The 12,721-nt window shown below is 40.8% G+C and overlaps 1 protein-coding gene and 1 long non-coding RNA gene across 2 annotated transcripts in view; one reads left to right on the top strand and one right to left on the bottom strand.

The window, feature by feature from the left end:
- Window positions 1-519: 519 nt before the first annotated feature.
- RPP21 (ribonuclease P/MRP subunit p21) overlaps window positions 520-12,721 on the bottom strand; it is a 28,080-nt gene continuing 15,878 nt past the window's right edge. The window contains exon 6 of the mRNA XM_032463503.1: window positions 520-727. The gene's annotated coding sequence lies outside the window, so the exon portion shown is untranslated. The remainder of the gene's footprint in view (window positions 728-12,721) is intronic.
- LOC116658375 lies at window positions 9,566-11,854 on the top strand. Its single transcript, XR_004313758.1, has 3 exons — window positions 9,566-9,910; window positions 10,161-10,375; window positions 10,670-11,854. It is a non-coding gene; the product is annotated as an uncharacterized LOC116658375 (long non-coding RNA).

Genomic DNA, 12,721 nt, shown 5'->3' with positions numbered 1-12,721 from the left:
TGACCATGGAGGTCTCAGGCTCTGAGAGTTCCCACAGCTTCTGTTTCTTGATGGAGAGAAACTAGTGCTTCTGTTTCATGCTGGAATTCCATTTAGATGCTGAGCAACTTCCTTCTGAGCTTCCCTTTTTCTAGACTGAGTTCCAGTCCTGGTTCTGGGACAAGGTAGCTGTGTGTGGTCCAGAGTAGTTCAATTATCTGGGCCTCTAATTCTTTATTTCTTATTATCGTTGATACAATCAACAAAATTGGTTGAAGACAATGTCAGATATGCTGAGTTCTGGGACAAAACAAAGTTGACTAAGGAATAGACCTTACCCTCCAAGAATAGAATAGCCAGACACTAATAATAATATAATTCCATAGCACTGTGTAAATTATAAAGGAATTACTTTACATGAATCTATTGAACTGTTGTAACTAAGTAGATAGAAATGTAATCACCCCAGGGATTCATTAGACAATCGAATATTTGTCGAACAATTAAAACAATTACTATTTGCCAGTTGCTGCTCAGTGGTTAGTGATACAGAAACGGTCACAATTTATTGAAAAATGGAAGCAATTAAATAGATAATTACCAAAAAAGTGTGATAAGTGCCATGAGAAGGGTGGAACAAGGTTCCGTGGGCTACTGGTGGCTCCACATAGAAGGGTCTTGTGATGCTGGTCAGGAAGGAGTGGAGGACAGGTCTGGAAGCTGTGACGCTGTAGTAAGTTATGTGAGGCTGAAAAAAAAAAAATCAGTGGTCTGTGGTAAAGAATTGCTATGGGAACACTCAACAGGGGCCAGTCTTTGTGAGTTAGAGGAAGACTCCTAGAGGAACAGAGATCCAAGCTGAGGCCTGAAGATAGAGCAGGAGTTAGCCAGGCTCACTCACAGAGGAGACAGCAAAAGTCAAGGAACAAGCACAGGACAGTTTGGGAAGACTCATTCAGCATGGCTGGGGCAGACAAGTGAGGAAAGGTGAAGTTGGAGAAGTAGGGTTGGGCCAGCTCTCACTGGGCTTTGTCAGCAATGCTAAAGATGAAGACTTTATCCAGAGGAATGCTGAAAAATTTTAAGCCTAAGACCAAGAAGGAGAGATTTGTACCTTAGATCATTTTGGTTGCAGTATGGAGACTGGCTTGAAAAGAGGAAGAGAGACCAGAGGCTTTTGCAGAGATCCAGGGGAAGGGAAGGGAAACCAGAATTCAGGGGCTTGAAGGAAGAGGTGTGGCCGCAGATTTGGGCATCATTAGCATGTGGGTGGGAGGAGAGTAGCTGAGATCATCCACCAGAGAGTGTTTAGCATGAGAAGAGAAGAGGGCTGAGGAATGTGGAGGAGATATATAAGTGAGGGCAGGGAAAGAGGAACCAGCAGACAGGATAAAACCTAGGAAGTATGGTGCGATGAAAGCCAGGGGAAGGAGGAAGGAAGGGCGCCACATGGAATGCTGCTGAGAAGTGATGACAAGAATGAAGTGTCCTACTGGATTTAGTAACAAGGAGCCTTGCTGATCTTAGCGGGAGCAGTTCCATGGGATAGGTGAGATCAGATGTCCCGGATGTCAAAAGATTGAGGAATAATTTGGAAGAAGGAAGTGGAGAAAAGGATATAATTTTCAAGAAGTGTGGTTGTGTTTGCAAAGAGAAAAATGTAGAGAGCAGAATATGTAAAAATGAGGAATTTTGTTTTAAAGTTTTGAGCGTTTTAACATGTTGTTTGGAAGAAGGGTTAAGTGAAGGAGGAAAGGTTGAGAGTGCAAAGTGGGGACTAGTGATGAAACAAGCCCTGGAGAGCGGGCGGGGGTGGCACTGACAGTCCCAGTGCAGGGATTACCCTCCGGCAGGAGCCTCGTGGCTTCTGCCGTAATAGGAGGAAACAGCGCTGACATTCAGCCGGTTTGCACTGGTACAGCTCAACCAGTTGTTAAAACACTTCTGTACCAGTTAGTAAGTAGTTAAGAGTAACTGCAATAAGCAGTAAATATAATTAATAAAATAAATTATAACATGAACTCATCAGTTCAAGCTGATTAAGAGATAGCGACAGCCATTGGTAAATGGGCTTCCTGCTGCACCTGAGACGCTCTGCAGCGCCATCTGCCGGTGGGGCAGTATCACTGCAGGCTGAGCGGCTGCTTTGCGCCTTACTAAACTCTACAACTGCCTGTTTAAGTTTGAATTCTGGAGTTGCTACTGCTTCTAAATAGTTTAGCTTCTACTTTGATTTTATTGCTAGTATATTGTCATTCTTGTGTCAGTAGTAAGTTGCAGTGTTTTACTATTTACAAATTCAAGAATTTTTAATAAAATATTAAAACCAAACTTGAATAAAGAGACAATAAAGTTTGGATATGTTTCTTAGTGTGCCTTCTGAAATATCATAATTGAGAATCTTTTGTTTCCACGGGAGAACAAAGAAGAAATTATATTAACGAGCTGCTGCCTGGAATGGCTTCTGTTACTGTGTAAAAAAAATATGGAAATTCTAACTTTTTGTTTTGAAAATTGTCTAACACACAGGAAAACTGAAAAAAGGGACAATAAACACCCAAAGACTCAACACAAGGATTCAACAGATCCTAACATTTTGCCACATTTGCTCTACTAGTCCCTGTCTTATCTATCCATCTATTTGTCTACTTACTTTTTTTTCTCCTGAACTAGTTGAAAGTGAGTTGCAGGCATCATGACCGTTCATCCCTAAGTCATCAATATATATCTTACACAACCACAATATCATGTCTAGTGAGTTAATAATTCCTAATATTATCTACATAGTCAAGCTTTCCCAAGTTAAATATCTTTTATAGCATTAAATAAACTAACCAAGGTCCAGTCAAGTTCCACATATTGCTTTTTGTTGTTATGTCCTTCTCTCTCCCCTTTTGTTTTTAATCCAGAACAATCCAGTCTTTTTTTCTTCATAGAACTGATTCTTTGAAGTGACTAGGCTAGTTGTCTTATAGAATATCCTACCTTCTGAATCTGTCTTATTGTTTCTTTGCTGTCATTTAACTTGTTCCTCTAGCCCCTTGTTTTTTTTTTTTTTAATTAAAAAATCAGTTCTAGTTTTCCAATATGGGGACTAATTCTTCAAAAGTGCCATATGCTTCACATTGCTTTACATCAGAATGCATGTAATATGAAGTCACAGAGGCTGAATGTAATCACTTGGTTAAGGTGGATACTGTCCGATCTTCCCTGTGAAGGTAAAGTGTTCCCCTTTGCAGTTAGGAAGTCATCTGCATGGTTCTTTGACACTGTGAATGTTCTCAAAAACTTTCACCTAATAATTGGCATCCATAGTGCTCTTTGCTTGAATAAGTTATTTCATCAGGGGTTACAAATGGTGCTTTTCTATTTTTTCCACTCCTACATTTATAAGGGAGTATTTATCTAGAAAGGAGCTTTCCCTCATCAACTGGGAAAGTAGGATTCCTTCTAGAAAGCCATGATAAATTCTCAATTATTTCCATTTAATTACCAGTTCTCACAGTAAGGTGGTAGTATATTAATCTACAACAGTACAAAATTACAGTCTTTTTTCTAAACTATAGATTCAGGGTTTTTATCTATTTAGTATTTTACAATCAGTTACAGTCATTCTTCTTATGCTCAAACTGTACCAAAATGTGTCCAGGAGGAGTCCTTTTAAGCCCACCCCCGTGTCTTTTTGACGTGCTCCCAAAGTTGTCTGTGACCACTTTCTTGCTTCTGGCACAACAAGATGTTCTAGGCTTAGTTTTTACTTCTTTCCCAAGTTCCAGACATGGAATCAGCCATTTCTCCATTAGGTGCTGGGAGAACTCCATTAGGTATCACTGCTTTAAGATACTTTCAGTGTTCCAATTCAAATTCTACATTGTAGTTTTCTCTGTTAACTTCTTTGATTTTATATTTTATATATTTTATCAGGATAATTGAACATCTTAATAACCTTGACATATTTATCTATTTGCTTTATCCTAAAATATACATAAAATAGTTTCAAAATTGCAATATTTAATACTGCTACTAACAATAAAATTGCTAAATGAAGTTGAACATTTATTTGCTGTTCTTTTAGTCTTTAGAATATTTACCATGAGGGATATACAGAATACTGTATGCAGGTCACCTGAGATAATTATTTTCCGTAATGTTTACCATAAAATATGCTAAATAAATAGGTTCATATGCTTTAGTTTTCAATTGTAGACTTTGATTTTTTCTTTTTATATTAAATTTATTTAAAATATGTAAAACATTTACAACTACAAAAGTAAAAATGAGATTTTAAAAAAAGCTACTCAGACAAGTATGTTTATCTTATTTTCACCATCAGTTTCTTCCTTCCCCCTTCAAGTAACCATTCTTATTGGTTTCTGTTTCATTCTTCCAGAGTGTCTTTTTACAAAAACGAACACACATGTTATAAATATTATTTAATCTTCTTTTTTACATAAAGAGTAGCATTATATAGACTTTTAAAATTTTACTTTTATTAATTTTTTCTTAATTTATACAATTTTTAAAGGTTACTTTCCACATAGTTATCACAAAATATTGGCTCTATTCCTGGGGTTGTATAATACATCCTTGAGCCTATCGTACACCCTATAGTTTGTACCTCCCACTCCCCCACCCCTACATTGCCCCCCACCACATACTGGTAACCACTAGCCTGTGCTCTATATCTGTGAGTCTGATTCTTTTATGTTATATTCACTAATTGGGTTTTTTTAAAATTCCACATATAAGCAATCTCATACAGTATTTATCCTGTCTGGAGTTTGCTAAGCACTTGAATTTGTGAAAAACTGCTTTGTGAAATACACTGTTAAGAAAATGAAAGCCAAGCCACAGCCTGGGAGAAAACATTTGCAAAGCACATATCTGATAAAGTATTGGTAACCAAAATATGCAAAAAACTCTTAAAACCCAACAGTAAGAAAACAAACACAATTAAAACATGGGCAAAAAATCTGGACACCTTACATCTTACCAAAGAAGATATACAGATGGCAAATAAACACATGAAAATATGCTCCACACCAGATATCATTAGGTAATTGCAAATTAAAACAATAGTGAGTGAGATACCACTACACGTCTATTAGAACGGCTGTAATTCAAAATGCTGACAACACCAAATGATGATGAGGACATGGAACAACACACTTCATTCATTGCTGGTGGGAATGCAGAGTGGTACAGCCTCTCTGGCAGTGTCATAAAACTGCACATACTCTTATCACATTATCCAGCAATCATGCTCCATGGTGTTTAGTGTTTACTCAAGTAAGAGGGAAATTTCTGTCCACTCAAAATCCTGCACACGAATGTTTACAGCAGCTTTATTCATAATTGCCAAACTTGGAAGCAACCAAAATGTCCTTCAATGGGCAAATGGATAAATAAACTGTGGTACATCCAGACAATGGAATATCATTCAATGATAAAAATAAATGAGCTATCAAGCCATGAAAAGACATGGAGGAATCTTAAATGCACATTGCCAAATGAAAGAAGCCAATCTGAAAAAGCTGTATACTGTACGATTCCAACTCTACAGCATTCTGGAAAAGGCAAAATTGTTGAGACTGCAAAAAGTCAGTGGTTGCCAGATGTTCAGAAGAGAGGGAGAAATGGATGATATATGTCATATATTTGTTTATGTATATGTTTGTAGTATATATACACATATCAATATATAATATCATATATACATAATAGAGAGGTAGATATATAGCATTATATATTTGTCAAAACCTGTAGAATATGCAACACTTAGAATGAACCCTAATGTAAACTATGGTCTTTGGTTAATAATGTACTAATATTGAAATAAATATACCACACTAATGCAAGATGTTAACAACAGGGGAAATTAGTGGGAGTGATGAGGGGGATATGGGAACTCTGCACTTTCTGCTCAAACCTAAAATTAGTCTAAGGTTGTAAAGTCTATTAATTTTTAGCAAGTGGTGGGTAGTCTATGCTGGACATTCTACATTTGCCACTATTCAGTGTTTTTCACCCTGCTCTGCCCTGGCAGGGTAACCTTTTTGGATAGCCTGAATGGGCTCCTGGGCACTCTGGCTTCTGGTTGTTTTCACCCTCTGGGAAACATCAGTTGTATTAGGGATCACAAAAAGAGTGAAGTAGGGATGTTTGTTTCCCATAATTCCTTCTTGCTCATCTGTGGGTTGGCAATACCTTATTCCTCTAACAAAGGCTACAGTTCTAGTTGTGTGCTCTCTTCTACAATTACAGAAACTGGAACTGCTCATTCCCTTTGCCTCTGAAGGCCCCAGCTGCTGCTGCTAGCCCCCAGATTCTTTACCATGCCCTCTTAGGTTTCTTTAAAGCTGCCCACATCTATGAAAATAATCTCCTTGTTAAGTTGTACTCTATTATCCTGCACCATTTTATATTCCCACCAGCATTATGTAAGACTTTGTCAACACGTGTTACTTTCTTTTTTGGGGGTAGTAGCCATCTTAATGGGTGTGAAGTGGCATCTCATTGTGGTTTTGACTTGCATTTCCCTAATCATTAAAGATGTTAGGCATCTTTTTATGTGCTTATTGGCCATTTGTATATCTTCTTTGGAGAAACGTCTATTCAAGTCACTTGCCCATTTTTTAAATCAAGTTGTTTGCTTTTTTGTTGAGTTTTTGGAGTCCTTTATATGTTCTGAGTATTAATCCTTTATCATATATATGATATCAGATATTCACAAACATTTTCTCCCATTCTATGGGTAGCATTTTTACTCCATTGATAATGTCCTTTGATGCACAAAGTTTTTAAGTTTTATGAAGTCCAGTTTTTCTGTGTTTCCTTTTGTTGCCTCTGCCTTTGGTGTCATATCCAAGAAATTGTTGCCAAAGCCAATATTGTGACGTTTTCCCCCTATGTTTTCTTCTAAGAATTTTATAGTTTAAGCTGTTATGTTTGGGTCTTTGATCCATTTTGGTTTATTTTTGTATATCATGTTAGATAAGTTTTCAACTGCATTTTTTTTTTTCATGTAGCTATCCAGTTTTCCCAGCACTATTCATTGAGAAGTTACCCTTTACGCATTGGCTGGTCTTAGCACCCTTGTCAAAATGACTTTGGCCATATATGTGAGGGTTTATTTCTGGGCTCTCTATGTGTCTGCCTTTGTGCTAGTGCCACACTATTTTGATTACTGTGGCTTTGTAATAGGTTTTGCAATCAGGAAGTGTGATTTCTCCACTTTTGTTCTTTTTCAAGATTGTTTTGGCTATTTGGAGTCCCTTGAGATTCCATATGAATTTGAGGACGGATTTTTCTAGTTCTGCAAAAAATGTCATTGGGATTTTGATAGGGATCACACTGAAGCTGTGGGTTGCACAGGTAGTATTGACACCTTTACCGCCTTTGTTTTCTTCTAGAAGTTCTAAGGTTTCAGGTCTTACACACAAGTCTTTAATCCATTTTGAGTTAATTTTAGTGTATAGTGTAAGATACTGGTCCAGTTTCATTCTTTTGCATGTGGCTGTCCAGTTTTCCCAACACCATTTGTTGAAGAGACTGTCCTCTCCCCCATTGTATATTCTTGACTCCGTTGTTGTAAATTAATTTACCATATATGTGTGGGTTTATTTCTGGGCTCTCCGTCTGTTCTGTTGATCTACATGTCTGTTTTTATACCAATACCACACTATTTTGATTACTATAGCTTTGTAAGACAGTCTGAAATCAGGGAGTGTGATGCCTTCAGCTTTGTTCTTCTTTCTCAAGATTGCTTTGGCTATTGGGGTCTTTTGTGGTTCCACGCAAATTTTAGGATTGTTTATTCTATTTCTGTAAAAACTGCCACTGGAATTTTGATAGAGTTTGCGTTGAATCTGTAGATCACTTTTGGGACATTTTAACAATATTAATTCTTTCAATCATGAGCATGGACTATCTTTCCATGTATTTGTGTTTTCTTCAATTTCTTTAACATTTTATAGGTGTCAGTGTAAAGGTTTTTCACCTCCTTGGTTAAATTTATTCCAAGGTTTTTTATTCTTTTGATGCAATTTTAAATGAGATTAGATTATTGATTTTTATCCTGCAACTTTACTGTTTTATGATTAGTTTTAACAGGTTTTTTTGTTTGTTTGTTTGTTTTGTGGAGTCTAGGATTTTCTGTATATAATATGATGTCATCTGCAGATAGTGACGATTCTACTTCTTTTATGATCTGGATGCCTTTATTTCCTTTTCTTGCCTAATTGCTCTGGCTATGATTTCCAACACTATGTTGAATGAAAGTGATGAGAGTGGGCATCCTTGTTTCATTCCTAATCTTAGAGAAAGAGCTTTCAGCTTTTCATTGTTGAGCATGATGTTTACTGTGGTCTTGCCATAAGTGGTCCTCATTATGTTGAGGTACATTCCCTCTATACCCACATTGTTGAGAGTTTTTATCATAAATGGATGTTGAACTTTGCCAAATGCTTTTTCTGCATCTATTGAGATGATCATATGATTTAACAGATAATGATTATTAAATATATGAAAACATCTGTAATCATTTTGACACAGCATTAAGAAAAGATTCAAACAACATGGTTTAAAACAAATTTGCCCCCTTTTAAAGGCATTCTTCTTTGTGGAAACATTTCTTTGTAACTCCAACTACTTGACTATTTAAAAATGGAAGTTCTATTTCTTTTTTAGAAATTGATGTATAATTAACACATAAGATTATATTAGTTTCAGATACACAACATAATGATTTGATATTTGTATATGTTGGGAAATGATCAACATTAGTCTAGTAACATCTGTGACCTTGCGTAGTTATAAAATTTTCTTTCTTGTGATAAGAACTTTAAAGATGTTCTCTCTTAGCAACTTTTAAATATGCAATATGTATTATCAACTATAGTCACTATGTTGTACATCATATCCCCAAGACTTATTTTATTACTAAAAGTTTGTACTTTTTGACCTCCTTCATCCCTGGAAGTTCTATTTCTAAAATATTTTCTGGGCAGTCTTTGGAATAACACAGTATCATTCCATTTCTTATTAAAATGTAAAAGAGAAGATACCTAAGTTGTCTTTTACATTACATATGTATAGTTCATCAAGTTTCTTTGGACATACGTGGCATAATGTTAATGGAACAAAAGTATAGTTTTTAAAAAAATGTTTAGACTGTCAAGCACTGGCTCTGAAGTGTTCAATGTGAACTGCAGCTGGCTTCACATGTCACATCAGGTAGAAATGTACTTTGCAGTCTTTTAGTGTATTTACCAAACAGGAACCTCACTCAGTTTGTAGAACTGATACCCCATCTATTCAATGCCCCCCACCCCCCAAATCAACACTTATAATCAACTGTGTTTCATGATATTTAAAATCATTTGTAAGGTTAACAGTGTAAGAGCCAAATAAATATTAATTCATCTTCTCTTCATAACCCCCCTCCGTGGTGGGTAACTATTCTTACAGTTCTCACTAATAATACTGAGGCACAATGTGTTGCCAACAGCAACACTTTAAGAGAGGAAGACAATTGAATTAGTTTTTGCCACAGCTCTGCAAACTAACAAAGCTAAAAATCAACAACAAAGAAAGAATAGTACAACGTCAAAAAAATTCACTGTGTAGATTCCCCTCCTCCCAGACTGTCATTCCTGCCAGCTTCAAAATTATTAGGAGAGTACCTTTCTGCGTAAGCAGAATACGCTGTTCAGACTGTGGGAAAATCTACAGGTCCGGCGCCCCTTCTGCTGAACATCTAGGGTTTTTTGCAGGGGCACTGCTCCAAGCCTGGACTCTGGGAGGGCAAGCAAGGTCTGGAGTCCCAACCACCAGCAGAGGGCGCAATCAGTGCTCCCCAGAAGACAACAGGTCGGATTTTCGGAAGCGCCGGGATGCAATGCCTGAGGACCATGAGCCACTTGCAGGGGAGGTATCTGGCACTGGGGAAGCCTCTGGAAGCCCACAGTTGACAATTAGCTGGCCTCACTGGGGGCGCTTAAGGCCCGATTCCCTTTTTTTTTTTTCTTGGCACCCCCTTGCTTTGCTTGTCTAGACTGCCAAAGCCTTGAGCCTTGAGCCTTGAGTTGCAAACGCACCTATTCCCTTACCCCACTGTGATCTAGGTTTCCAATGCCGGGGCCACTGTTCTTCACTTCTCATCTCCCTCCCCTGTTCTACAGGATCTCAAATTCGCCTTTGCCCTCTCCTATCCTCCTAGAGCGGTCTTTTCTGCTCCGGAACAGGCCGGGTGAGGAGCTGCAGGCCAGTCTGCGGCAGCCGGCCCCAGGGTGCCAAACAGCTGCCTGTACCGCTCTGCACTCACCGCCTCCCACGACGCAGCTTAGGGATTTTTGAGTTACAGTTCCCGCCGGGTGTGATTCTCCACTCGTGAACAGTGAGTGTAGCAGGTGCGAGGCACACTAATTGGAGGCCTGGGGGCTGGGATTCCCCGGGATGGGTCACTTTTTTCCAAGAGGAGGAGGGGAGCCCCAGTTTTATGGGGAGGCATGGATGGAAACCCAGGAAGTCAATTTTAATCCGGGCACCATCTCCCTTGGGACCATTTAATAGGTAAGCTGTACTCGGTAGGGCAAAGCAAAAATGAATTTGATTTTTTCTTCGTATAACTATTTTCAAAGTCTTCCTTGCCTGGGCATAGAGCGGTCTGCCCCGCACATTGTTCGTCCAGGGCAATAAAGCCTCCCGGGCTCAGCTCTTCCGCGGAGCAACCAGAACTCACTGAGGACCCACGGATGGTCAGATACGGAATAAAACTGCGCCTCCAAGTCTCCAACTGGGCGCCGGCGTTTCTGTCCCGTCGGCTAGCCACCCTCTGTGGAGTCAAGAAGGCTTCCCATTCCTTCCTGGAACCCAACCCTGGTCCCAAATTTCCCGATTCTTCACGTCTAATCTCACCTGCCACCCCCCTACCCCCGTTTTTTGACTACCGTTCGAAGGACTCATCCTGGGTCCCCCAGCCGGCCAGGCCCCTATTTGAGAGTCACAGCCAGGAGGTGGGAGAGGAAGGGTGGAAGGGGTCGGGCTCCTACTGGGTGAACTAAACTTTTTTTTTCTTTTCTGAACCAAACTTTGCAGAATCTAAGTTTAATGTGTGCGGTCCGTTCTGATCACAGTTGTCGAGGGTACTTATTTTCCACGGCTGGGGACAAGCCCCAGCTCCGAGATCCCGCCCACAGCCTGAACACGGACCGCCTCCCAGCCACCTCCACCCCCACCTCCACCACCCCCTCCCCTCGGTGATGGCGTCCCCCTCAGGTGAAAGGGGCCAGGACAGAAGCGGCAGAATCCCAGTCCTTTCAAGTTCACTGTTTTGAAAAGCCGGGAGCCCAGATATGGAAATAGGGTGGCCGGGGCCCGTGGCCAGAGGCCCTCCCTCCTGCCCCCTCCCCCGTTACAGCGCTGACATTCCCAGGGAATTTGGGTGAGGGCTCTCAAAGAGGAGAGTGGTTTTCCAACTCGTTGAATGTAGATTGGGTCCCACAGCACCAGATTGGGCCAGCCCCACCCGAAGCTATACGGGGAGGGTAGAGCGCGTCGCTAAGCACCGAGGGCCCCACCCGATGATCGCATCCCGTCTCGGGCCAAGCCCTTCCTTCCGGCTGGGCTTCCGCGGGCCCCAAGTGCCTCGGCTCTGCCAGCCCGCCTTTGTCAGTCTGGTCTGGCTGAGTTTCAAGGCTTCCCGGATTGGTTAGCCCGGATTTAAAGCCGTAATTGAATATCTCGGGGCCCAAGGCCAGGGTTGCTCACGCTGCAGCCTTGCTCCACTGTGGAGAGAAGGAGCGTGAGCCCTGTTCCCTGAGCCCGGGGCCAGACATTCGCTGGGAGACCCCTGGGATCCCGAATCAGCCGGAGTCTCGCCCGCTCTTTCCCTACTGCTGGCCGCGGAAACCAAGCAGACAGCTTTAAAATATTTGAGGTTTTAGTTTGTGGATGGCTGCAGTTTTTCACTGTGACTTGATAAACCCAGAGGTTTCTCCTTGTTCAGGGGCGGGTAAGTTGGAAGAGTATTTATAACAACAGCCCTTTCTGTCGCACTCCAGTTTCTCCCTCTGAGCTAATCAGCAAAGGGCAGGATGGGTGGTGTCCTCCGAAGAGGCTGGGATGGATTGTCAGGAGCTGCTGGACCAAAAGTTCTGCCACGTGGGAGAGAGAAGTGCCCACATTGAACCTGAACCTGGTACTGTGGATCCTGGTGTCTGGAGTAAGGAAGGAGAAAGTCGGGGTCCAGAGATTAGAAGGCTCGTGATGAAAACCTGACTGGGCTCAGCCCTCAGCACTCAGGATCTGGCTTCCCAGATCCCACGTCTTCCTCTTTTTTGGTATATGCTCTCTTATTCTTGGAGCACATTCCTCTACTTCTCAAAAAGGAGTTCACAGGAAAATTTTAGATGACCTCGTGTCTTTTTTTAAAAACTATTTTACAGGGATGGAATTGGGAGTCATTGTCATCCCACCCCCCTCTGGAACAACTGGGTCATAGGAAGATCTCCATCAAGGAACACAGATGCCCTTCTCCTGATGCATAAAGAGTCTGAATGGGGGGGGGGGGGCAGCGGAGGGTATAGTTCAGTGGTAGAGTGCATGCCTAGCATGCATGAGGTCCTGGGTTCAATCCCCAGTACCTCCATTAAACAAACAAATAAACAGATAAACTTAATTACACACCATCCTCCATGCCCAAAGAGTCTGAATAATTCCTATCCTGATTTCCCAAGCAGAC

Source organism: Camelus ferus, chromosome 20 (assembly GCF_009834535.1).
Source record: "Camelus ferus isolate YT-003-E chromosome 20, BCGSAC_Cfer_1.0, whole genome shotgun sequence".
NCBI classification, from domain to species: domain Eukaryota; kingdom Metazoa; phylum Chordata; class Mammalia; order Artiodactyla; family Camelidae; genus Camelus; species Camelus ferus.
The sequence above is the reverse complement of the archived record's forward strand: the minus strand, read 5'-3'. Positions and strand labels throughout refer to the sequence as shown.